The 23067-nt window shown below is 48.7% G+C and overlaps 1 protein-coding gene and 1 long non-coding RNA gene across 4 annotated transcripts in view; one reads left to right on the top strand and one right to left on the bottom strand.

Annotated features, from left to right (window-relative positions):
* LMX1A (LIM homeobox transcription factor 1 alpha) overlaps nucleotides 1-23067 on the top strand; it is a 152631-nt gene that overhangs the window by 23353 nt on the left and 106211 nt on the right. The gene's annotated exons all lie outside the window — the stretch shown is intronic.
* Nucleotides 6246-22708, bottom strand: LOC140626622 (uncharacterized). 3 transcript variants are annotated; one of them, XR_012025685.1, is made up of 5 exons: nucleotides 22575-22708; nucleotides 16976-17151; nucleotides 13818-13947; nucleotides 12356-12431; nucleotides 6246-6587 (listed from the first exon to the last, which is right to left on the bottom strand). It is a non-coding gene; the product is annotated as an uncharacterized lncRNA (long non-coding RNA). The 3 variants fall into 3 exon arrangements; XR_012025686.1 differs by lacking the exon at nucleotides 16976-17151 and having other exon boundaries at nucleotides 22575-22702; XR_012025684.1 differs by lacking the exons at nucleotides 13818-13947; nucleotides 16976-17151 and having other exon boundaries at nucleotides 22575-22702.

Genomic DNA, 23067 nt, shown 5'->3' with positions numbered 1-23067 from the left:
CCCCTCTGTGGGTCTTTCCAGATTTCTTCTCTCACTTTTAGCTGCTGTGGTTGCCCCGAATTTGATGTTCTGGTCCTTTCCATCAGTGAGACTGGGGCTTTTCCATTCGTGTCTCTTGGTTACGCTGTCTGACTGAAAGCAGTAAAAACAGGAAAATCACCCAGTTCTAGTCATTTTGGTCATCATCTGGTGTCTTCCCATACTGCCTTTGTATGTTTTGTCCTGAGTTTCCGGTTATTTGTGGGAGGGGAGGGCACTGAGTAGTGTGGAGCTACTCAGTTTGCTGCAAACAAGCTACCCTTGTTTTGGATCTTGGTTCAGCTGTTTCCTGTGTGACCTCATTACTTACCTGTTATGCCTCAATTCTCTCATCTGTAGGATGGGAATAAGGCTGCCAACCTTAGGAGATTGTCATGAAGATAAAGGAAGTGCAGTGAGTGCACTTGGAGTTATTTCTGGCACAGAGTAATTGTTATTTGCGGGATTTGGTGGCACAGCCGGTGTAAGGCTTTTTTGGGGGGGAGTTATTTCGGCGTGTGGGCACTTACTGCCTTCAACTGCCTTGCTCTGTCCTCTTTTTCCATTTAGTCCGACAGTCCAGCTTCACTCCCCTCGCTTCATTCACGAATTACCCTCCCCAGGCCCGCATCATGCTGGCTGCCTTCACTGGACAGCCTTAGGTTGCTGACATGTTTTGGGGACAGAGAAACCCCATCTTGCTGCGAAAGTGTATGTGTGTGTGGGGGCACCCCTATGGTTCTCAGCTCAGGCCTCGCCCCCACTGTGGGGCGAGGTGCACCTGATGCATATTGGTACCGGCATGAGCATAATTTTGTAGTTTGAGCTTTCTGTCCCTGGAGAGACAGATTGCTTCTTCTCTTCTGACAATTGCAGCATGAGCTGAGATGGTCCTGGGAAGCTGAGTTCTTTCCGTGGGGTCTTGAGATCAGACAGGAGGCCCAAGAGAGCACGGTGATAGGGCCTGCATCTCCCTTGATGGTCTCGTGGGATGCCTAGATTCCTCGGGAGATTCAGGTCTGCCTTGGTTGGTCTCTGTGAATGTGGCTGACCAGCACCAGGCAAATCTTTGGGTTGCCCCCCACCCTCGAGGTTCACCCACACAGCTGTGCTTGCAGCAGGCAGCCAGCCAGCACGGGCACAGGTGTGCAAACCCTGACGGCGGCCCCTCCAGGTGAATCACCTGTTTCAGTCTTGCTGGGGTCCTGGCCAGGTGCTGGGACCGACTTGTGGCAGGCTGGGAACACTACAGAGACCCAGTGCGGAGCTTGTTTTCCAGAACCCTGGGGCTCCCGTGTCAGGACTCGCACATTAACTGTTCACTCTCGGGGTGGAGGGGGGGCATGGGTAGCACTGTAGGACCGCCCTTGCGCCCGGCGACAGAATGGGACATGTTCCCATCCCTGTGCCCTGCTCCGTTCACACGCTGACTGGTTGTTGCTGGGCCGGGGACTGACAGTGTGCACCCGTGAACCCTCTCCAGCACTAGCCACAGGAGCAGATACTTGGCCCAGTGGGCAGCTGATCAAAATCCAGAGGTTTCTGTGTGAGATCCTGAGAAAGTGCTAAATGAGGGCACAGCTTGGTGTTTTTGTTATGCCCCCCCCACCCCAGTTTGTGTCCTGTGTGCTTCTTCTCTCCCCTGGCCACTCTCACTGCTCTTCCTCCCCTCACCCCATCTCACCCCGGAGCTAGAGCGAGGCAAGCCCTGCAAGCTTCCAGGCTTCCACCCTCCATGGAAATATTTTCCATTAAAACCTCGTTGGTTTCCCAGAGTTCGGAGTCCCTCCCGATTTGGTTTGTCTTCCTCTCTAATTCCCCCCTTTCCCCCCTTTGCTTATAGTCCCTTGCACTCTTGCAGAAGGCGAGGGGGGCAAGGGGATGGGGTCCCTGGGTGACGGGCACTGAGGAGGGCACGTGATGAGCTGAGCACTGGGTGTTAGACTTATACGTTGGGAAATTGAATTTAAATTAAAAAAAAATTTAAAAAAAAATCAAGTTCCTTGTTGGACTCTCTAAGTAGAGGTGGTGGCTACAGCGGCTTTGGCCTCACCCCACCTTTGAGAAATCCCCAGTAAAGGCCTCTTAGTGAGAAGGATTTACAATTGAGACAATGCTGCTTTCACAGCTTTTAATTACACTTGACTCCTTCCAAAGCCGCCTGCTGGCTGGAGCTCCCCTGTTGAAAAGGGCTGGATCTGGACTGAGAGCAACAGGGAGGCTCCTGGGGCTGGGTGGTGTGTGTGACCAGAGAGGCCCACAGTCCAGGGGTCCCCTCCCTGGCAGGGCGGTGCTGCCCCAGAGAAATCCCAGCTTGGCCCACTTGAGCAGGCGGTGACACCCAAGTGTAGGGTTGGGAGCCACAGGGGGTGGCCACCCTTGGGTCCGTGTCTCCTCTAGTGGGTCCTGGGATGGGATTTGGAGGGCCTGGCGCCCGCCTCTGGCTTGTCCTGCATACCCAGCAGGCTGGCACCAGGTTTTGGCATCTCTCTCTCTCAGGTCAGGTTAGACTTGGTTGAGGTCAGGATCCCTGGAGCTTTTTCTGGGTGGCCTCAGCTGCTGCAGCAGCTCCTTGAACAGGCCGGCACCCCTAGTTGGTTCTGGATGATGTGCAGAGGTAGCGTTAGCCTGTGATTTGGGTTGGGTTGGGATCTCTTCTCTCCTTGGGGTGTCACTTCTTTCTCCTTTTGGTCCCTCTGTGGTCTCTCCCCATAGCCTTCATCTCTCTTCTGCTCTCCTTCTCCCCACCAGGGAGTTCATTTCTCCTCTGATTTCAGCTGGTGTCCCAAGGAGAGGGACTTTTGAGTCTGAAGCCAACCCAGCCCACCTCTACCCTGGGCTCTAGACCCATGTTTTAAATGGCCTCTCGTGGAGATGTGCAGCTCAGTGAGTTGTTGAGCCACAGAGGCCAGGGGAAGGTTGTCCCTCTCAGCCTGTCCGCATTTTGAGCTGGAGAGTTGTCTGTCGTGGGGTGCTGCCCTGGGCACAGTAGGATGTTTAGCAGCTTCCTTGACCTCTACCCACTAGACAGATGCCAATCTCAGCCGTGACAATCGGGACTGTCTCAACGTTGCCAAGTCTTCCAAGGGGTTGAAATCTCCCCCAGGTGAGAACCACTGGGGTACAGTGGCTACTAGGAACTCAATGGAAGTAAGTTTGGGGAAACAGATGAGTTAGGTTTTCGAGATTTGATACACGCGGTGTTGCCAGAAATTGGGATGAGGAGGGCCTGGGAAGGGCTGGGGAAGCAAAGGATGCAGTCACTGCAGAAGGAAGTGCTGGGAACCGGAGGGCCGGGCTTTCCACCGAGGTTGTCCCCTAACCGGGCTGGCCCAGTCCCAGGACTCAGGGAGGCCTAAAAGGAGACGCTGGCCCAGATGGACTGTAGGCTCCACTGTCCGTGACCCTGGTTTCACATCACTGAACCAGTTTGTAAAGGCTTCCCCCATGGATGGTGCTGTCCTTTCACAGGGACACAAAGCAGGTAAAGGAGAAACACACTGGTAGGGGGTGCGTCTAGCGGTTGGCCTCATATGGCCCCTATTTGCAGCTGTTCCTAGCTGGTCCTAAGAGACCCACACGTTGCCTAGAGGGTGCAGGGAAATACTGAGCCTGGGAGGCCATCCTATGGAAATGGGACTGGTCCAGGACCCAGGTATCTTCCCTCCCATCTCCTCTGCCCGCTTTCCCTCCCAGACCCCCCACCCCCAGCCCCTGTAATCACCATTTCCATCCGGCCTCCTCCAGCCTACTGGAAAGATCTGGGAGGCTGGTGATGGATTTGACTGAACAGTATGTAATATAAAAGGGCAGAGCTGAGCCTGCAGGGACCGGGGGCTGCATGAGCTCCAATATTGCTTCCTGCAGCAGGGCAGTGTCGGGGAGCCCCTCTGGGATTACTCACACAATATTACTGCCACCGGTGAGGTTGGGGGGGGGAGCAGACAGGCGCGGGGAGGGTCTCGGGCTAGCTGCCTACGAGGCCCGGAATAACAACAACAATAATAATGGTGATATTTTCATAATAGTAAAAATAGTAATAATTGTGTTTTCCAGGTTTATTAACTTTGGGAAGTCTGGTTTATTAACTCTCCTGGCTTATTAACTTTGCGAAGTCTTTGCTCATTGCAGCATCTGCCTGAGGCTGGCGGGCGTGTTTGAGTTCATCCGTCTCAAGCTCTCTAAGAGAAAGAGGGGCACAGGAGAGAGGGGAGGGGCAGGAGCGGTGATATTTGAAGTAATTAGACTTTATTGAAATCAAATGCCCAGGCAAGAAATGGTAATTAACTGAGAGAGGAGGATGCTCTGTTCTCCCTTCATCCAAGGAAGGTGGGGCTGTCAGAGATTAGCCTCATCTTGGGGCCACTGGGTAGCTTCTGAAAGGCTGTGTTGCAAGGAATATTTTTGTTTAACAATAGAGATCTCAATCGAACAGGATGGGAAGGAAGCGTACCTCCTTTCTCCTAGTACAAAATACAAAAAGGGGAAAAAAAAATAAAATGTAAGAGATAGAATGGTTTAATTGGAAAGTCACGTTCTGTCCCTGAAGGAATTCACTAGTGCAGATAATCCAGGACCCAGTAAATGAGGGAAGAAACTGATTATGCAGATCTGGGGACATCAGATAGAAAACTTTTGATGAGGATTATGGTGAGGAGGACGATTTTGAAAACTGACCTGATGGTACCCGGGATTAGGAACCCGGGAGGTTGGGTTTCCTTGGGTTCCCTCTGGGGGCTGTGCAGTTGCCTTTGGAGGGTTTTAGAGGTGAAGGTGCAGGGGCCATCTGGGGCTCAGGGCTGGGACTGGCGCCTCCGAGAGAGTCATTCAGCTCAACCTAAGGAAGACTTTCTAACACTGCTTTTGAACTTGGAGAGAGTGAGTCCCTTATTGTCATGGTGGCATAGAAGGCGTCCCAAATCCTTATGTTAAACATATATTTACTATCTGCTGTCCTTCAGTACAGAGAAGAAAGCTGGCCTAACTCGATGACTTGGAGATCAAAAGAACATTGGATTTGGAGGCAGGAAACTAGGTTTAAGACACCCTTTGAACCCGAGTTTCTTTATGTGTAAAAATGGGGCAAGTGATATCTGACGGGGTCGGCATAAGGCTTGTACGCGACGACCAAGTCTGAGAAATGCTTTGCAGACTGCAGAGAGCTCTGTACCTTCAAGGTTGAAAGCAGTTGTTGTTATTATTAAAATTCATCGTTGTTTTATACATACAAGCCTCCACAGTTGTGTAGTAGCAGACATTCTTTTTCTCCCAGCCTCTCTGGTGGTTTTGCTTTACGTTCGCCCTCCTGGCGCTGGACGATAAAGAGCTGCTCTGTCAACATTGACACAGGGATTGCTCTGTGTCTGGATGTATTCAATCAGTAATTTTCACTTGCAGCTTCTTTTGTCAGTGCTCTGAGACTCATGGCCAAAATGCACTGTGGACACGCAAAGGCTCTCCTGTATTACGGGGATTTACTTCTAATTAGGAGAGTATCAAGTTGAGAACCGGGCCCCTCATCAGGGTAGAGCCACTCTTGAGCTGATGGAAGGAGGCTTAGCTTAGAGGCTTGGGTGGAGCTGTGTGGTTCGGGCCCTGAGAAAACCCGGACTTTCAGCCCTAGGTGGGCCTTGGTCTTCACATGCTGACTCATCTGTACTCATCCCTCTCACCTTCTGCAGGTGGTCTAAGGAGGCAGGGCCTTTTGAGTAATGGTCCCACTTAACACTCATCCCCCCAAACCTACTGAATGCTATTGTGTCAGGGATTTGTCTAATTTTTTTAAAAAAAATTTTATTTATTTATTTGAGAGAGAGAGAGGGAGAGAAAGAAGAGAGAGAAAGAGAAAGAGAGAGAGAGAGAGACACGCAGGCTGCCCATCAAGCAGGGAACCTGATATGGGTCTTGATTCCAGGACCCCTGGGTTCATGACTTGACCCAAAGGCAGTCACTTAACCAACCGAGCCACCCAGGCGCTCAGCACCTGTCTTATTGTAACAAACCATCCTTCCCACTGGTTGACATCTGAATCAGGCTGTTGCGGCCACACCGTATAGACTAGGAAATGATGTGGGTGGGTTTCTCTCTATTTAGAACACAGATGATAAAAAGATAACTGTAAGCATTTGGTGGGCACCTTTCGTTCATTTAAACCTTATCAATTCAGCAAATGTTTGCTGTGGTGTAGTTGGGCCTATGGGAGGGAATAAAAGGAACAAGACAAGATCTCTGGCTTTTGGTGTTGTATGATCTAGTGCTGGTGTTGAAAGTCTAGATGGGGGTGAATTGAGAACATGGACAGGCAAAGGTGTAAATTAAGCACGCAAGAGCTTATCACAAAGGCATCTCTAAAACCGGGTGAAAAGCAAATCAGAGAAGGTTTCCTAGAGGAGGTGAGTTTTGATTCGGGTCTTTGAGAAGACAGTTAGCAGAGATCATTGTTTCCTAGGCGTGCTGCCAGCCGTGGTACTGACGGCGACCTCCCACAGCTCATAGGTACACAGTTTTCATCGCGGCAATGGTGTCTTCTAACATGTATAGAAGAGTCATGGTATCAGACCAGTGATGTCCTAAAAAATGATATAAAGTTTCTGTTAAAATAAGTCTGTTTAAGTAAAATAAGTTGAACAGATTGCAAGTATAATGGGTTACAATGGTGCAGGTGACGCGACCCTTGACCTAAACTACGTCTGGGGAGGTGGAAATTCCTGAAGCTTAGAAATACTGGCATAGAGGAGATTATCACTTTACATAGGTTTGGTGCCTTATCATTTGCAATTTGATGTGGTTTCATCTATTTCATGCGGCCTGTCGTCATAACTCCTCCAGAGGGTGGACTCGCACACCATGATCCTAGCACAGATTGGAATTTTGTTTATTTGTTGATTGAATTTTGACTGATTAATTTACATATACGAAAATGAGGCTTGGAGCAGTTGCCTTACCCAAGAGGAGACAACTAGTGAGTCGTGGACGGGGGTTACATCCTGGGCCTTTTGATTCTGAGACAGGTACTCCGTTGTAGAGGAGTGAGAGGGTATTCCAGGCCGAGGCGGTGGGATTTGAAGAAATAGCGTTGTAGCTGGCAAATTGTGTTCTAAACCTAGGGATGCGGCAAGAAGCTGGTGGACTGGATCAGAACATGATTACACATGAATTGAAAAATCGGGGGGCAGCCCGGGTGGCTCAGAGGCTTAGCACCTGCCTTCAGCCCAGGGCATGATCCTGGAGACTTGGGATCGAGTCCCACATCGGGCTCCCTGCATGGAGCCTGCTGCTCCCTCTGCCTGTGTCTCTGCCTCTCTCTCTCTGTGTTTCTCATGAATAAATAAATAAAATATTTTAAAAAATCAGGGGAGACCAGGGTGGGAATAATTGCAGAGGGTTTTCAAAGTCTAGGTGTTAAAGCAACAGTGTGTGTTCTTTATTATTATGATTTGTAGTAGTAGCAGTAGCTGTGTAAAAGTCATGTAACATGAAATTGACCATTTTTAAACCATTTTAAAGTCTACAAGTCAGTGGCTTTCAATCCATTCACGATGTTGTGCCATCATCACTACTGTCTAACTCCAGAATGTTGCCATCATCCCCATTCCGTCAACCCTGTACCCGTTAAGCAGAGATCCCTTCCTTTTCTTCCCCCAGCCCCTGGCAAACACCGCCCTGCTATCTGTTTCTACGGATTTGCCTATTCTGGGTATTTTCGTATAAATTGAATCATGTAACAGAGGGCCTCTACGTCTGGCGTCTTTCACTTTGTATAATATTTCAAGGCTCATTTCTGCTGTAGTAAATATCAGTATTTCATTCCTTTTTATGGGTGAATAATACTCCATTGCATGGATATACCACATTTGTTTATCATGCATCCGTTAATAGACATTTGGCTTGTTTCTATTTTTTGGTTACTGTGAGTAACATTGCTGTGAATGTTCATATACAAGTTTTGCTTGAACACCTGTTTTCAGTTCTCTTGGGTATATACCTAGGAGTGCTGTTCCTGGGTCACACAGCAATCTTATATTTAGCTTTTTGTGGAATTGTCAAACCATTTTCCTACGGCAGCCACCTGTGTGTTGTTCCTGTCAGCAATACGCAAGGGCTCCAATTTCTCCGTGTTCTCACCAACACTTGTTATTTTCCCATTCTCTTCTGATTCTAGCCATCCTGGTGGGTGTGAAGTGGTACCTTACCATGGTTTTGATTCGTAGTTTCCTGATGACTCATCATGTTGAGCATCTTCTCATGTGCTTATTGGCCGACTCATCATGTTGAGCATCTTCTCATGTGCTTATTGGCCATTCGCCTATTTTCTTTGCAGAAATGTCTCTGCAAGTCCTTTGTCTATTTTCAAATTGCGTTTTTTGTCTTTTTGTTGCTGAATGGAAAGAGCCTTTAACTATTCTGGAACTAGACCCTGTGATCTGCAAATATTTTCTCCCATTCTGTGGATTGTCTTTTCATTTTCTTGATCATGTTTTCTGATATACAGAAGTTTTAAACTGTAATGAAGTCCAATGATCCATCCTTCCTTTTGTTTTAACTTTAAAACAAGGAGGTCCATGTGGTTGAGTGTTACAAGGTTATAATGCTCAAAGACACTGAATTGTGAGGTAATTAAATGCTTATTGGGGAACATTTGGAAAATATTAAAAATGTAAGGAAAATGAAAATCATCTATGATATCACTATTCCCAGAACACCCTCTTAGTATTTTGGTGTTTTCCTTTCTAGTCTTTTTTTTTCCTCCCTTTTTTTTCATGGGTATTTATGTGTGTCTGCCTGTCTGTTTATTCATACCTGCATGTCTGTTTATTCTTAGAACCACTCATCTGCATCTGACACTATGTGGTGAACGTGTGCCCGTATCATTAGTCTTTGAAAGTATGGCTTTATTGGTTATGAAACTTAATTATAGCATAATTTGTTTAATCATTTATGTTTTTATAATTAACATTTAGTTGACCTTCCCAGTAATACGTATTTTATCATGTCTTAGATTATTTCCTTAGGTGGCTGAGGGGAGAATTACAACATAAAATATATGAACATTTTTTAAGGTTCTTGAGATCTTTTCCTTCCTTCCTTCCTTCCTTCCTTCCTTCCTTCCTTCCTTCCTTCCTTCCTTCCTTCCTTCCTTCCTCTTTTTCTTGTTTCTTTCTCTCTCTTTTCTTCCTCCTTCTCCCCTCCCTTCCCCGCTCCCTTCCTCCCTTCCTCCATTCCTTCCCCTTGAAAGGGGCCAGGTGGAGATATCAGTGAAAATCAGTTTGGAAATGGTGTTGAGCTGGGGCAGGGCCTGTTTTTGGTTCTCTACCCTTGGTTCTACGAGCTTACAACTCCCATTAGCAGTATGTGAAGGTGTCAGGCTCTTTTCATCTTTCCCTCGCTATTTTTAAAAAAAATAGATTTTATCTTTCAGACCAGTTTCAGATTCACTGAGAAATTGAGTGGAAGGTACGGAGCTTTCCGAGAAGCTCCCTGCACTCCCATGTGCACAGCGCCTCCCATTTATTGACCTCCCCCACCAGACTGGTGGTCCATTTGTTATAGTCGAAGAACCCACATGGACAGCTCATTATCCCCTAGAGCCCACAGTATATACTCAGGTTCCCTCTTGGTGTAAAATTTATGGGTTTGGGCAAATTTATAATGACGCCACTTATATTCACCATGATTGTATTGCACAGAAGAGCCTTGCTGTCCTAAAAATATCTGTGCTCCACCTGTTCATCCCTTCTTCTCCACTAACTGCTGGTAACCACTGATCTCTTTACTGACTCCATACCTTCTCCTTCTCCAGAATGTTATGCAGTTGGAATCCTACAGAGTACATGTAGTCTCTTCAGATTGGCTTCTTTTGCTCAGGGACATGCGCTTCAGATCCTTCCCTGTCTTTTCATGACCGGACAGCCCATTTCTTCTTAGCATCGAATAACATTCCATTGTCTGCATGTACTACAGCTTTATTTATTCCTTCACCTGCCAAAGGAAATCTTGGTGCCTCAGAGTTTTGGCGATTGAATAAGTTGCCATAAACAGCAGTGAAAGGTCTTGTGTGGACATAGGTTCTCTGTTCCTTTGGGTAATACCGATTGCTGGATTGTGTGGTAAGAGTATGTGTAGTCTTTTTTTTTTTTAAGTTTTTATTTATTTATTTGAGAGAGAGAGAGAGAGCACACAAGTGAAGGGGAGAGGCAGAGAGAGAAGCAGACTCTCCGCTGGGCAAGGAGCCCAAAGTGGGGCTCGATCCCTGGACCCTGGGATCATGACCTGAGCCAAAGGCAGACACTTAACCTACTGAGCCACCCAGGTGCCCCAAGTATGTGTAATCTTGTAAGAAACCACCAAACTGTATTTCATGGCGGCTGTGCCATTTTGCATTCCCACCAGCTGTGGGTGAGACTTCTTGTTGCTCCATATCCTTGTCAGCATTTGGTGCAGTCAGTGATCGGATTTTGGTCTTTGTAATCACTGTGAAGTGATATCTCATTGTTCACTGACCAATAGTCACCCAGGCGCCCCTTCATCGACCATTTCTTACTTAGAGACATTTGCTGACTGATAGTGTTAAATTGGATTTTAGGTTATGTAAGAATTTGAGTAAAGTTTCAAAGCGTCAATGGCCATTTTTTTCTGCTCTGTCTCTTCTTTTATACATTTTTTTGTTCTCTTTTGTGTGTTTACATGAGTGAACACTTTATCATATTCACTGGATATGTTTTTCCTAGTTTGTCATTTGCTTGATAATTTTTTTTATACCATACATACATTTTATTTTATAATGAAATATTCCTTTTCTTTTGTGATTTCTTCCCTGGCATTAATGCTTATTAGTCAGACGAACAAATAGGAATGGAAGCTCATGTCTGTGCCAGGGACTGTATCAAGCACTGTGGAAATAACCATGAAAGGCCGACATGATTCCTATCTTCATGGAGCTTGGAATTCCTGAGATGATCAATACTTGACTCTTGCTTTCATGCTTTTACATTTAACTTTTCTACCCATCTAGAATTCTACTGTATATTGGTAAGGAGATAACTTTCGATTTTTCTCTAATATCCAATTTTCCTGATGTCTTTTGTAGGAGGGCTTATCGTGCTTTTGTCACGTGCTGACTTCTTGTACATCAGAGGGTTTGCAGGGAAACTTAAATTGTGTCATTGACTTTATCAATTCTAAGATTGCCAGTACCCTGCTATTTGAACTTTTGTAGCTTTATAATTTATTTTTATATCCTCAGTAGAGGATGGCCTCCCTTATCGCAGAAGTTTTTTTTTTTTTTTTTTTTTTTTTAATAAAGACCTGTTTGGTTCTCCTCAATTCATTCTTCATGCTGTACTTTGTATTTATTTTGTCAAGTTAGAGGCAAAATATATTAGGATTTTGACGGGTATTTTCTTAAACTTTGGGAAAGGATGGCCTTGGTAAACCAGTCTCCTCATTAAGGAACAGGCTGTGTCTCTGCATTTATTCAAATCTTTCCATCTCTCTGTGAAGTTGCATTTTCATTGTGATGGTACCACATATTCCTTTTTAGGGTTATTCCTAGATATTGTGCGTTTTCTTGTTGCTGTGAATTCTTAGTAACTTTTGTTTGAAAAGTTAGTTTCTACGTGTGTTTACACGTAGAAAAAATAATTCTTCCATATTATCTTGTCTCTGTGTTTTACCCAGCTATTAATTTTGTTTTTCATTGCTTTCTTGGTTTGATTCATTTTCAAGTAATGAAAATGTATTGTATCTTCTTTCCAGTAATTTTAAGTCTTTGTGTCTGTTTTATGCTTTTTGACACAGGACTTTTAAAGTACTTAAATTGTGGAGGTTTAATAGGGAATATTCTTACCTTTTTCCTGGATTTTAAGGGAGGAATGAACGCCTTTTGGTTTTTTAAGTATGATGTTGGCCCTACATTTAAGGTTGACATTCTTTTTTAATAAACATAATAGTATATTATTAGTTTCAGGGGTAGAATTCAGTGATTCTTCAGTCTTATATTAACACCCAGTGTTCATCATATCGTGTGTCCTCCCTAATGGCTGTCACCCAGTTACCTCATCCCCCCATCACCCCTCTAGCGACCCTCAGTTTATTTCCCGTAGTTAAGCGTCTCTTATGGTTTGTCTCCTTCTCTGTTTTCATTTTATTTTATTTTTCCTTCCCTTATGTTCATCTGTTTGGTTTCTTAAATTCCACATAGGAGTGAAATCATATGGTAATTGTCTCCCTCTGACTTAATTCACTTAGCATAAAACCCTCTAGTTCCATCTGTGTCGTGGCAAATGGCAAGATTCCGTTCTTTTTGATGGGTGAGTAATATTCCATCATGTATACATACACACATATATATGGTGGACATTCTGGAAGAGTAGCTCTGTTCCTACGACGAGGTTGGCGGGCATTGGTGTGTGTGCCTGTAGGAGAGAGGGCAAGAGAGAGCTCAGTTGAATTACATTCAGCTTCAATTAACAGCAAACCCAACCAGCCCTGGCTTAAACAGAAGGGGAGTTGTTTTTTTTCCCCCACATTACAAGAAGTCTGGTGAGTGGAGGTGATGTTGTGGCTCATCAGTGCCATTGGCAACCAAGCTCTCCCTGTATTTCTTCTTTCCATCCTCAACACATAGGCCTTTATCCTCTTGGCCACAGAAAGGCTGCAGCCCCAGCCTTGAAACCACATTCCAGGTGGGAAGAAGAGGGCAGGGCCTGAAGGTGAGGGGTAAAAGTTCTGAGTCATACCAGCTAAGTCTTTTCTCCTTAATCAAGCTTTCCTAGAAGCCACTCAGGGTCTTCCATTTGCATCTCGTTAAGTCAGATGGATGACCTCTAAAAGCAAAAATTTTCTGGGAGAAGGGGTCTGAGCCTGCTATGGGTCAGCCAGCCAATAGTAGCTGGCCCAGCTTGGAAGCACAGTAGCTTGGGGCCCTTAGGGCAGAGAAATAACGTAATACCTCGGGGGGCTGGGGGGGACAGTTGAACTTCCCTCCTGACCCTCTTTGCCAGGCATAAGTCCCTTAACCTCCCTCTCTGTTCATGGGGTGGTTTCTGCGTAGACTTCCCAGAAGCGTGTTTGTAAAGGGCAGATAAAAGTCAAATCCTGAAAGCGCTCCTATTTTCATGCCAGGTTTTTTTTTTTTTTTTTTTTTTTTTGGTGTTAGGATGATTTTTGTGTTTGTTTGTTTTTTGGTTAATGAGTAAACTGTTCTTTCTCCCTGATTTTTATGGTGTTATTATTAAATTACTTTTGCCTGAACAGAACCAAAAGGTGGACAGGATGTCAAAAAAGGTAACAGGGACAGCTGTTCGCAAGGGGAATGACTCCCCCCCCCATTTTTTTTAAGATTTTATTTATTTGAAAGAGAAAGAGCAGTGGACAAGTAGGGAAGAGGGGCAGAGAGAGGGGAGGGGGGAGAAGCAGACTCCCTGCTCAGTGGGGAGCCAAATGCGGGGCTCCATCCCAGGACCCCAGGATCATGACCTGAGTGGAAGGCAGCCACTTAGCCGACTGAGCCACCCAGGCGCCCCAGGAATGGCTCCTTTGAAAGAGAGTGAAAATTGGGTGCTAAGAGAAAAAGAAAGTCCTCTCAGCTTCTCCCCCACCCAGGGGAGGGAGGCAGAGAGAACCTGTGATGGTGCTACTTAGTGCTTCGCCTTCCTCCCCTGCCTTGGGGTAAGAGAACTGCCTAGCTTCGCAGTTTGATTGGGAAAAGCACCCTCGATCATGTTGCTTTTGTGGCAACTATTAATTGCTTCCTGAATTTATATAGCATAAATAAAGTAGGTTGCCAGGGAGTGAATTACCCGGTGGATAAATGGTGGGTCATTAATGTAGTGTTGACCCTGAACCCAGAGGATGACGTGAGATCCGCGAGAGCGCTCGAGAAATTTACCAGAACCCATTTCAGCTGGAGGTGATGTGTTTTAAATCCCCCTGTAATGCAATGAGGGGAATCAAATTAGATAATAGTTTGCAGAAATCTTCTGGGCTTGGAGCCCCACTCACAGGGAGTTTATCCTCTTGTGTTATCCCGCGTTCCTTTCTGGGGCTATACCTGTGTCCCAGCCATTCCCGGAGCGGCTTTCTCACCCCCCTGCCCTAGTTGACACCTCGGAAATGTTGGGGTGGGCGGGCGTTCCCCGTGATTATCGTTATTTTTGTATTAACAATTCCGATGTTGCCTTATTCTGAAGCCTAAGATTTGAAGGAAGATGAAGAGAAGGGTCATTCCATCCATCCTGCTGCAGCCTTTGTGATTTTCTCCTTTAGGAATGTCCACGGGGTCCTTCCGTGGGTGTCACATGGTGGGAGAGTCAGGGTGCGTGTGTGTGTTAATTGTATTCGTGGAGAGTGGCCTTTCTCTGGGCTTTGAAAACCCATGATCGGAGGTATCCGGGAGTCCCGTCTCTAGACTCTTCTCCCTGGGAGCGGGTTCCACAAAACCAGAGCAGCTCTGGAAGCCCAGAGTGATGGGTGTTGGTGCGGGCTATGTAGGATGTGCGCTGGGTCCCGGGGCGGGCAGGTTCCGAATGACCAGAGAGCCCACTGTCCTCTTGGGCGTCTAGAAATACTGGTTCCATGAGTGACCTGTCGGGGTAGGGGTTTGTTGTGTTCCCTCATCCTTCTCAAACTGGCTGTCACTGAACCAGATCCTGATCAGAAATGGGAAGGGAATGGGGCGCCCGGGTGGCTCAGCAGTTGTGCATCTGCCTTCAGCCCAGGGCATGACCCCGGGGTCCCAGGATTGAGTCCTGCATCGGGCCCCTGCAGGGAGCCTGCTTCTCCCTCTGCCTGTGTCTCTGCCTCTCTCTCGGTGACTCTCATGAATAAATAAATAAAATCTTTAAATTAAAAAAAAAAAGAAAGAAATGGGAAAGGAAGCCTTGCCCCTGCTCGGCTCCTGCCTGGCCCGGGTGCGCCTCCTGGGGATGCAGACTGCAAGGTGCTGGTTCCCACTGGCTCGGGGCTCCCCTCAGGCTCCCTGTCTTCTGGCCCATCCTCTGGTGTGATGTAAAGGGGCAAATACACGAGGCCCCATGGCCAGCTTCACGTGTGTAACGCAGGTGTGGTCCCTGGCCGCCCCCTGCACATATGGGCCAGTGAGGACATGTTAGCATTAGAGACTCCCCTGTCTGCCCCAGGCCCTTTAGGACTCTGCGGATACCACCATCCTTCCCCCCACTCCTGCTCCCTGCCCCTTGCATCTATTTCTGTATGTGGTCCTACAGCCGCCTGTCAGCCCTGATCTTCAGAGTTCCACTGACCTTTCTCTCCTGTTCCAGCTTCTCCCTGCAGGGCTCTCAAGGCAGGAAGCAGCCTGAGGGTGAGCCACCGGCCCTACCTCTGGGGACCAGGGAGGGAGGGACCCCCCCAAGGCTGGTGGTGTGGCTCCCACGGGGGCGATGCCAGGGTTCCCAGGGCAGCCAGGCCTCGAGGTGACCCGAGGTCCACATGGAGGCTGGGTCCTGTGCTCCCGGGCCCTCGCCTGTCTTCCTGTCAGCTGGTGGAATCAGTCGTGGAGCTGGGGCTGGGGTGGGGGGCAGGCACTGTGCGACCCCCCTAGTGCCCAGTGATTACCTGCCCCTCTCTCTCTATCTCACCCCTCCTCCAGTGCCTAGTGATTACCTGCCCCCCCGTCTCTCTCTCTCTCTCTCTCTCTCTCTCTCACACACACACACACACACACACACACACACGCATGCTTGTGTTCATAACCAAGACAGAAAGCCCTGGGATTCATTAAGCCACTCAACCAAAAGAGAAAAACCTTCCTCCTTCTATCAAAAAATGGAAAGCCCCCTGCCGGCATGTCCCACAGACAGACTAGGTGAGGAGGTACTGTTCACCAGCCGCCCCACTCTGATTTGGGCACCTGCTAGGGCCTCCTTGCCTGAACAACTCTGGTCTGCGTCAGGACCCTGATTCACACCGGTGCTGCCGAGAGGGGCACACCTCAGGGGTGTTTTTAGGCCACAGCTTGGAAAGGATGAGCTCCTAGCCGCTGGAGGCAGGGCTTTCCAGGAGAGGGGCAGAGGTGCTTGTGGGGGGAGGGGGAGTCACACACGTCTACACATGCATCCGGGTTGGATGGGGACTCTCCAGAGCCTCGAGCGCCTGTTGGATGCTTTTGAGATTGTTCCGGGGGCCCTGCCGGGTGGAGGGGCCACGTCTCAAGGTTGTCAGACCCACTGAAGGGTAGTGAAGTCCCTACGCTGTGCCGCAGACGCCCGTGGAGTCAGGGTGACAAGGATTTAGTTTTACAGTGTTGGATTAAGGACCAAATGCAAGATGACTTGGATAATTTTCTCTTTGCCGGCTCCTTAGCTACGAGTAATTTCTTCTAACCTGCTTCCATAATGCCAATTACAGCTGTTAGCACGTACTTCAAAGCCAGGATCCAAAGTACAAAGCCATGGTTGGGATTTCCTGTGCTGGTGTCCCAGAGGCTTTAAACCAAGGTTGGAGTTGGTGGAGATGAAAGGCCGTGGGTTTTTTCCCCCGAGTGCTCTTGGGTTAGTGTGGATGCTGGGGAGGGGGGTCTCGGAGGAGGCAGGTGGAGCCGGCCCCCAGAGAGGCTTGGCCACAGGGAAGACCAGTCAGGAGCTGCGGATGTGGCCTGGGACAACATCCACATGGTAAACCTGGGGCTCTGGTGTCCTAGAAGCCGATTCCCAGTGAACGGGGAGAGGGAGAGAACAGGCCTAACAAGAGACAGAGGCAAATGACCTGTCTTGTTGAACATGTCCAAAGGGACAGACGGTGGCACTCGAGGCTGTCCTTTCTTGTGTGGGCCTCTGATCTAACCTGCAGGGCGGATGACAGAAGAAGGAGCCCAGTAGCCAGCCCACCAGGAGCCGCTGGGACGCCGCCCCTCTGGTGCTGTGGCCTGGGAGGGAGCGGGACTGCCTGTGGCCACCACGCTCCTACTCAGTGTGAAGAGGACCCCACGAGTGTCACCTACTGACTGTGTGTCACTCCAGGTAGTCCCATAAATACTGGGGGCTTCTTGATGGGGAAAGGCAACATGCCCGGCTGCTACAGGAAACAGAAGCTGCCCATTTTGCATCCAGGGAGAAGGTGCTAGAAGGCTCGTTGTGGGTCTGGAGACCAGGGACATCCGTGCTGTCTGTTCAAGCCCTGAGAGACGAAAGAGAATGGGGCGGGGATGTTTGGAATGAGAGCTGAGAAAGATACTGGAATAAAACGTTTTAAAAATGTAGAGGAGAGGCTAGAAGAAATAAAAGGAAGAGAAAAGAGAAGCCAAGCAACGAGGAAGGAAAACAAGTGCAGGACCAGCTAGAAAGGGGGCTGGGGTTAGCATTTGGGTTCCTACACCCTGTCTTTCGTCAGCTTAAAGTTAGGAGAGTAGGGACGCCTGGGGGGCTCAGGGGCTGAGCATCTGCCTTGGGCTCAGGGCGTGACCCTGGAGTCCTGGGATTGAGTCCCATATTGGGCTCCCTGCATGGAGCCTGCTTCTCCCTCTGCCTGTGTCTCTGCCTCTCTCTGTGTCTCTCATGAATAAATAAATGAAATCTTAAAAAAAAAAAGTCAGGAGGATAGACTCAGGGGAGACCTGGGGACACCCCGCACTTAGAATGCAGGCAGAGATGCTGAACTCTGGGGAACAGAGGGTGGCTGGAAGGGGGTGGGGGGGGGTGGTCACGGGGGGATGGGCATTAAGGAGGGCACACGATGGCATGAGCACTGGGTGTTATATGCAACTGATGAATCACTCAATTCTACCACTGAAACCGAAAAAAAAAAAGGATGCAAGCAGGGAACCAGAGTTGCTGGGGTGCATTTGGAAGCGTCCTGGGATGTCTGAGTCTTAGGGGCCGATGCGGTGAAGCCGTCTTGCTTTGCCACCATCACTGCCTCGGCCTCCAGGGGCCAGGCTGGCAGTGTGTCCTGCAGCTCCGGGAGCTCCCATGTGACTGTCCCCCGGGCATCTTCCACACAGATGGCTGAGGCAGCCGCTGTTTCTCAAGGAGGCACCTGCTTGAGAGATGTCTGCTGCCTCACGTAGGGAGCTGGCTTTGGGGGCTCTGTTTGCTGCGACCCCTCCTGCTGGTGACTGTAGGGTGAGGGCTGGCTCCAGCCAGTTCTCTGGCATAGCCTCCGGCTGCCTTCACCCCCGCGGCCCCCCAGTCCAGCCCTGGTTTCTGAGGGCAGCTGGGGAAATGCCTCCGAGGGATCCCTCCTGTGACGCTGGGCTGGTGTCTTCAGATGAACAAATGGGAAAATGTGGAGATTTCCTGAAGAGGATTTTTCCAGTTTCCTTAAGCATAAGCTGAGCTTTCATGTGTGCTCCCGTTGAGACTGACTTGGAGGCCCTGTCTCAGTGGACCCACTTGGCTTCTGGCTTCTCTTGGGTTTGACCAGTAGGAGCTGGTGGGAGAACTGAGGCCAGGTGTCTGCTCCTCTGGCTCCTTCCCTTGCCGCCCTGCCATGTGGGTGTTATCCTTTCGCCAAAAGCCATAGTTATTTCAGGTGACTCTTCCTGCAGCAGCTCTCTTGAGTCAGAAGCTGTTCCCCACCTGGCCCTGCAGGTGTAGGGATGGTGCGGTTCCCTGCGGCTCCCAGCCTGGGGTACTGTGCCATCCTTAGTCTCTTTCCCTCTTTGAATTTTATTTTATTTTATTTTTAAAAATATTTTTAAAAATTTATTTGAGAGAGAGAGAAAGAGTGTGAGCATGAAGCAGGGTGAGGGGCAGAGGGAAAAGCAGACTCCCCGCCGAGGAAGGAGCCTGATTTGGGGCTTGGTCCCAGGGCTCCAGGATCATGATCTGAGCTGAAGGCAGACGCTTAATCAACTGAGCCACCCAGGCACCCAAGTCCTTTGAATTTTAAAGGTCAATGGTATCTTTTAAAAACTACTGTTACCTGACCCACCAGTGATGGCAACATTGACAAGGGGAGTGTATGAGGTGTGGGACCGAGGATGAGGTTGGGCGGTCCTTTCTGAAATGGCTCATGACACGAGGCAGCTTGTTCTGGGTTGCTCTAAGTGAAGTTACAGAATGGTTTGGGGTAAGGAGCTGAGGAGATGTGTTTTTTGGGGTTCAGGATCCATGTGCCTACGATGTGAATCATCAGGGCCATTAAGCTGGGATGCGGGGTGGCTTTGTGGGGGTTTGATCTGTGTGGTCACACAGCAGGATCTGCATAATTTACAGGGCCCAGTGGCAAGGTGAAAATACTGGGCCCTTCCTTTAAAAAATTAAGAATAACAATTTTATAATGTATATATATATTGTTTATATTCTTAGGTATATTAGTACCTTATGGATAGATAAGATATGTTATAGTCTAACAAGAGTTAAGAATTTTAATTTTTAAATTATTAAGAATTATTAAGATGGGGGGCACCTGGAGCCCTGCCCTCAAGAGGGACCCAGAGATTAATTCTCTGCTGTCCTATCTTAAGAATTCTTTTTTTTTTTTTTTTAAGATTTTGTTTATTCATGAGAAACGCACATAGAGAGAAGCAGAGACACAGGCAGAGGGAGAAGCAGACTCCATGCAGGGAGCCCAACGAGGGACTCAATCCCGGGACCCCAGGGTCACGCCCTGAGTCCAAGACAGACACTCAACCACTGAGCCACCCAGGTGCCCCCCATCTTAATAATTCTTAATAACTTAAAAATTAAAATTCTTAATTCTTGTTAGACTATAACATATCTATCCATAAGGTACTAACATACCTAAGAATATATGTAATACATATGTTATAAAATTGTTATTCTTAATTTTTCAATGAAGGGCCCTGTATTTTCACCTTGCCACTGGACCCTGTAAATTATGCTGGTCCTGCTGGGGTGAACTTGTATGTGGACTCTGTTTTGTTTCCAACTGATGTGAGCTGAGCATGACTACGACTAACCCTCTGCCCACGAGAAGGCCGTTGATTAGAGTGCCACTTCTTCAGGGGACTTTTTTTTTTTCTTCTGGTGTGCAGCCTCCTTGTAGGAGCTAGAGAGCAACAGTGGAAAGATAATGCCTCTGTATTTTGTTCATTTCCACCTTCTCTACCCAAAAGTCTGAATGCAAGTTCCCATCATTTGCTGGCACATGACAAGACAACCCAAAAGCTAGTGGCTTGCAACAGCAGCAGCCGTCTATTTTGTTACTGGATCTGCAGTTTGGGGAGGACTCAGCTGAGGTGGCTTGTTGCTGTTGGATGAGGCTGTCAGCTGGGGTGGCTCAGCCGGGGACAGAGGGTCTGTCTCCAAGATGGCTCGTACCTGTGGCTGGCAGGTTGGTCCTGGCTCTTGGCCTGGGAGCTCGGCTGGGGCTGGGGGTCCTGGTTCCTGTCCACGTAGGCGGCTACACAGGGTTGCTTGGGCTTCCTTGCAGCATGGTGGCTGGTTTCCAAGAGCGGATGATTGGAGAGGCAGGAAATGGAAGCTGCCGGTCCTAAAATCTGGGCCCAGAGACTGGCATCGCACGGCTTCTTTTGTCCTTCCACTGTCACAGCACCCACTCAGATTCAGGGTGAGGGGACACAATCTCCAAATGGATGGGAGGGCAAAGAATTTATGATCAGATACCTAATCTGCCACATAAGCATACCTTTCTCATATGAAAAAATATTAAAGGTAATGATGGAACGAAATCTCTGAGCAACAGCAAATGCAGGGCAGAGCGGGACTCAGTGTCTAAGAGCTCCTGATTTCCCAGACTCTGCTCGTCTAGCATACCATACTGCTGTTTTGCATAATCTAATAAACAGCGGTAACTCTTCTCTGTCCTCATGGCCCTGGTTTTCAACCTCAGAGCACACTGGAATAGTAATAAGGGAGCTATCTAGTATTTTTTTTTTTTAACTGCTGAAACAGAGTCTGTTCATTTAGAACACAAAGATTAGCATCAAAACCCTAAAAACAGAAGCAATTCTCATTCTCAGGTGATTAGGGGGCATGGGGTTAGTACAGTACATGGTAGCTTCTTGTTCTAGAGGCAGAGTGGGAAGTTCAGGACCCCTGCGTGAAAGGCCGTGATGGTGTTGGGGGGCCTCCTCTGGGTCACTCTGAGGTTAAGACTGAGGTTTTGGGGGTAGCTCTCAGCCCTCATGAATGGGGATGCCACACACCAGGTTCCCCTGAGAAGCACGTAAGTCAGTAGGGCCCTCTAGCAACGACCATCCCCGACCTCTTGCAAAGAGCTCAAATGCCCATGTGCCGAGGGAGCTGGAAGATGAAGAGTCACTGTCCCCGGAGCCTTTGGGGTAAGCAAACCCTTCTCTTCCCCGGAGTACAGAGTCTTCAGATTAGAACTTGCTCAACCCAGGGTGACAGGCCTTAACCTCTGACTGTTCTGGGAAAGAAGGCGATGGTCTCCAGAGTTGGTCCTGTGTGGGTCTCTGATGTGGCACTTGGAACCCATTTCTATCTTCAGGCACGTCTCTGGAAGGACATGAGCTAGCTAGCGGTCCTCCACACCTGTCAGGTGCTGTCCTGGGGTCGCCAGGTCACCACTCCTGGCACGTGGTCGCTTAGGTAGGAAGCCGAATGGGCTTAGGGGCTTCCAGTGGTTTCAGAACCCAGTTGAGCGGAGACTTCTTGCCACGTACACCTCTACGGACCTGGGAATGTGGTCCAAGGACAGCCGGGTCTGAGACCCGTTTTTACACCTGGGAGATTATTTTCCGTGTGATTATGAACCTCCGATAAACCCCGTATCACTTCAGGCCTGTGTGCCTGTCGTCTTGAGAAACTCCGATGAGTGGATGCAGTTTATCCCGCCTACTCTGGTTCCAGTCAGGCATTCCTGGGGAAGAGTGAGAGGCCCCAGGGGAAGAACAAATGTGAATCCTGTTGACTGAGATGCTTAGTTCTTGGGATTCCATTACATCGGCGGATGAGATTCCAGATAAGTCTGAAACTCCTTGAATGTGGGAAAGAAGTGGTAAAGTCAGACGAGGGGTAGACGTTCAGATTTGCGGACGTTACAGCACATCCTGGCCATATTGGCAGCTTTTGTATTAAACACTTCTTTCATTGTCCTGTGGATGATCAGATTTGCCCAAGAATATTCTAGAACTCCTCATCAAACAGTGTCCTTCCCACGTCCTGTCCATGCGGCTCACCTCTGAATTGCAGGCTCCTGAGTGTGTGCAGGTGCTTCTGCCCTTCAGGTGTGATTACTTCCCGGTGGATCTCTGTGACACCCGCCCCACACAGCCCGAGGACTTCTCCTTCTTTATTTTTTTTTTAAGACTTTATTTATTTAATCATGAGAGACAGAGAAAGAGGAGGAGAGACACAGGCAGAGGGAGAGGCAGGCCCCATGCAGGGAGCCCGATGCAGGACTCGATCCCGGGACCCCCGGGATCACACTCTGGGCCGAAGGCAGATGCTCAACCGCTGAGCCACCTGGGCGTCCCCATCCCGAGCACTTCTGACACGAGCACCGGCCCACCTCCCCAGATCATCCGCTAACATAAGACCAGTCCAGAAACACAGGAGCAGCGTGGAGGCGAGGGGGAGAGGCAAGGCGCCTGGGACATGACGACACCACTGCCCCCGTGGGTTGGGTGCAGGACCCCTGGTGTCACTTGCCTGTTCTGCGCCGAGTCCGATCTGCTTTGTCCCCGGGCCCCTCGGGACGACTGGTGATGTCCAGCCATACCCAATAGCTCCCTTTTACTTCCGGCTCCGCCTCGGGTGTCCTGTGGATTTTGAAAGCGGCAGCTTTGAGGTCATAATGCTCCATCTGCTGACTTGCTATTGAGGAAGAAACAAAGGAGCTGGCAAAGGAGGTGTTTCTTATCCCTTCACCCGACTCATTTGCTCTATAATTTGAAGCAGGCCAAATCTACTCATTCGGCGAGTGAGCTTGGGTGGAGGGGAGCAGGAGGCTGGGGGGGGGGGTGGCAGGAGACCAAGTCTGGGTCGGAGAGCAAGGATTGTATTCACCCATCCCGGAGGAGGATTTCAGGTTCATGCTGCGTGAAGCGAGGATGAATTGATGGGTGGGTGGGTGGGTGGGGGTGTCCAGGGTCTCTGCCTTCAGGGAACTATCCTATCAGGCCACTATCAGCCTGAAACTCTG

The sequence above is a fragment of the Canis lupus genome, chromosome 38 (genome assembly GCF_048164855.1).
Source record: "Canis lupus baileyi chromosome 38, mCanLup2.hap1, whole genome shotgun sequence".
In the NCBI taxonomy this organism is placed as follows: domain Eukaryota; kingdom Metazoa; phylum Chordata; class Mammalia; order Carnivora; family Canidae; genus Canis; species Canis lupus.
The sequence above is the reverse complement of the archived record's forward strand: the minus strand, read 5'-3'. Positions and strand labels throughout refer to the sequence as shown.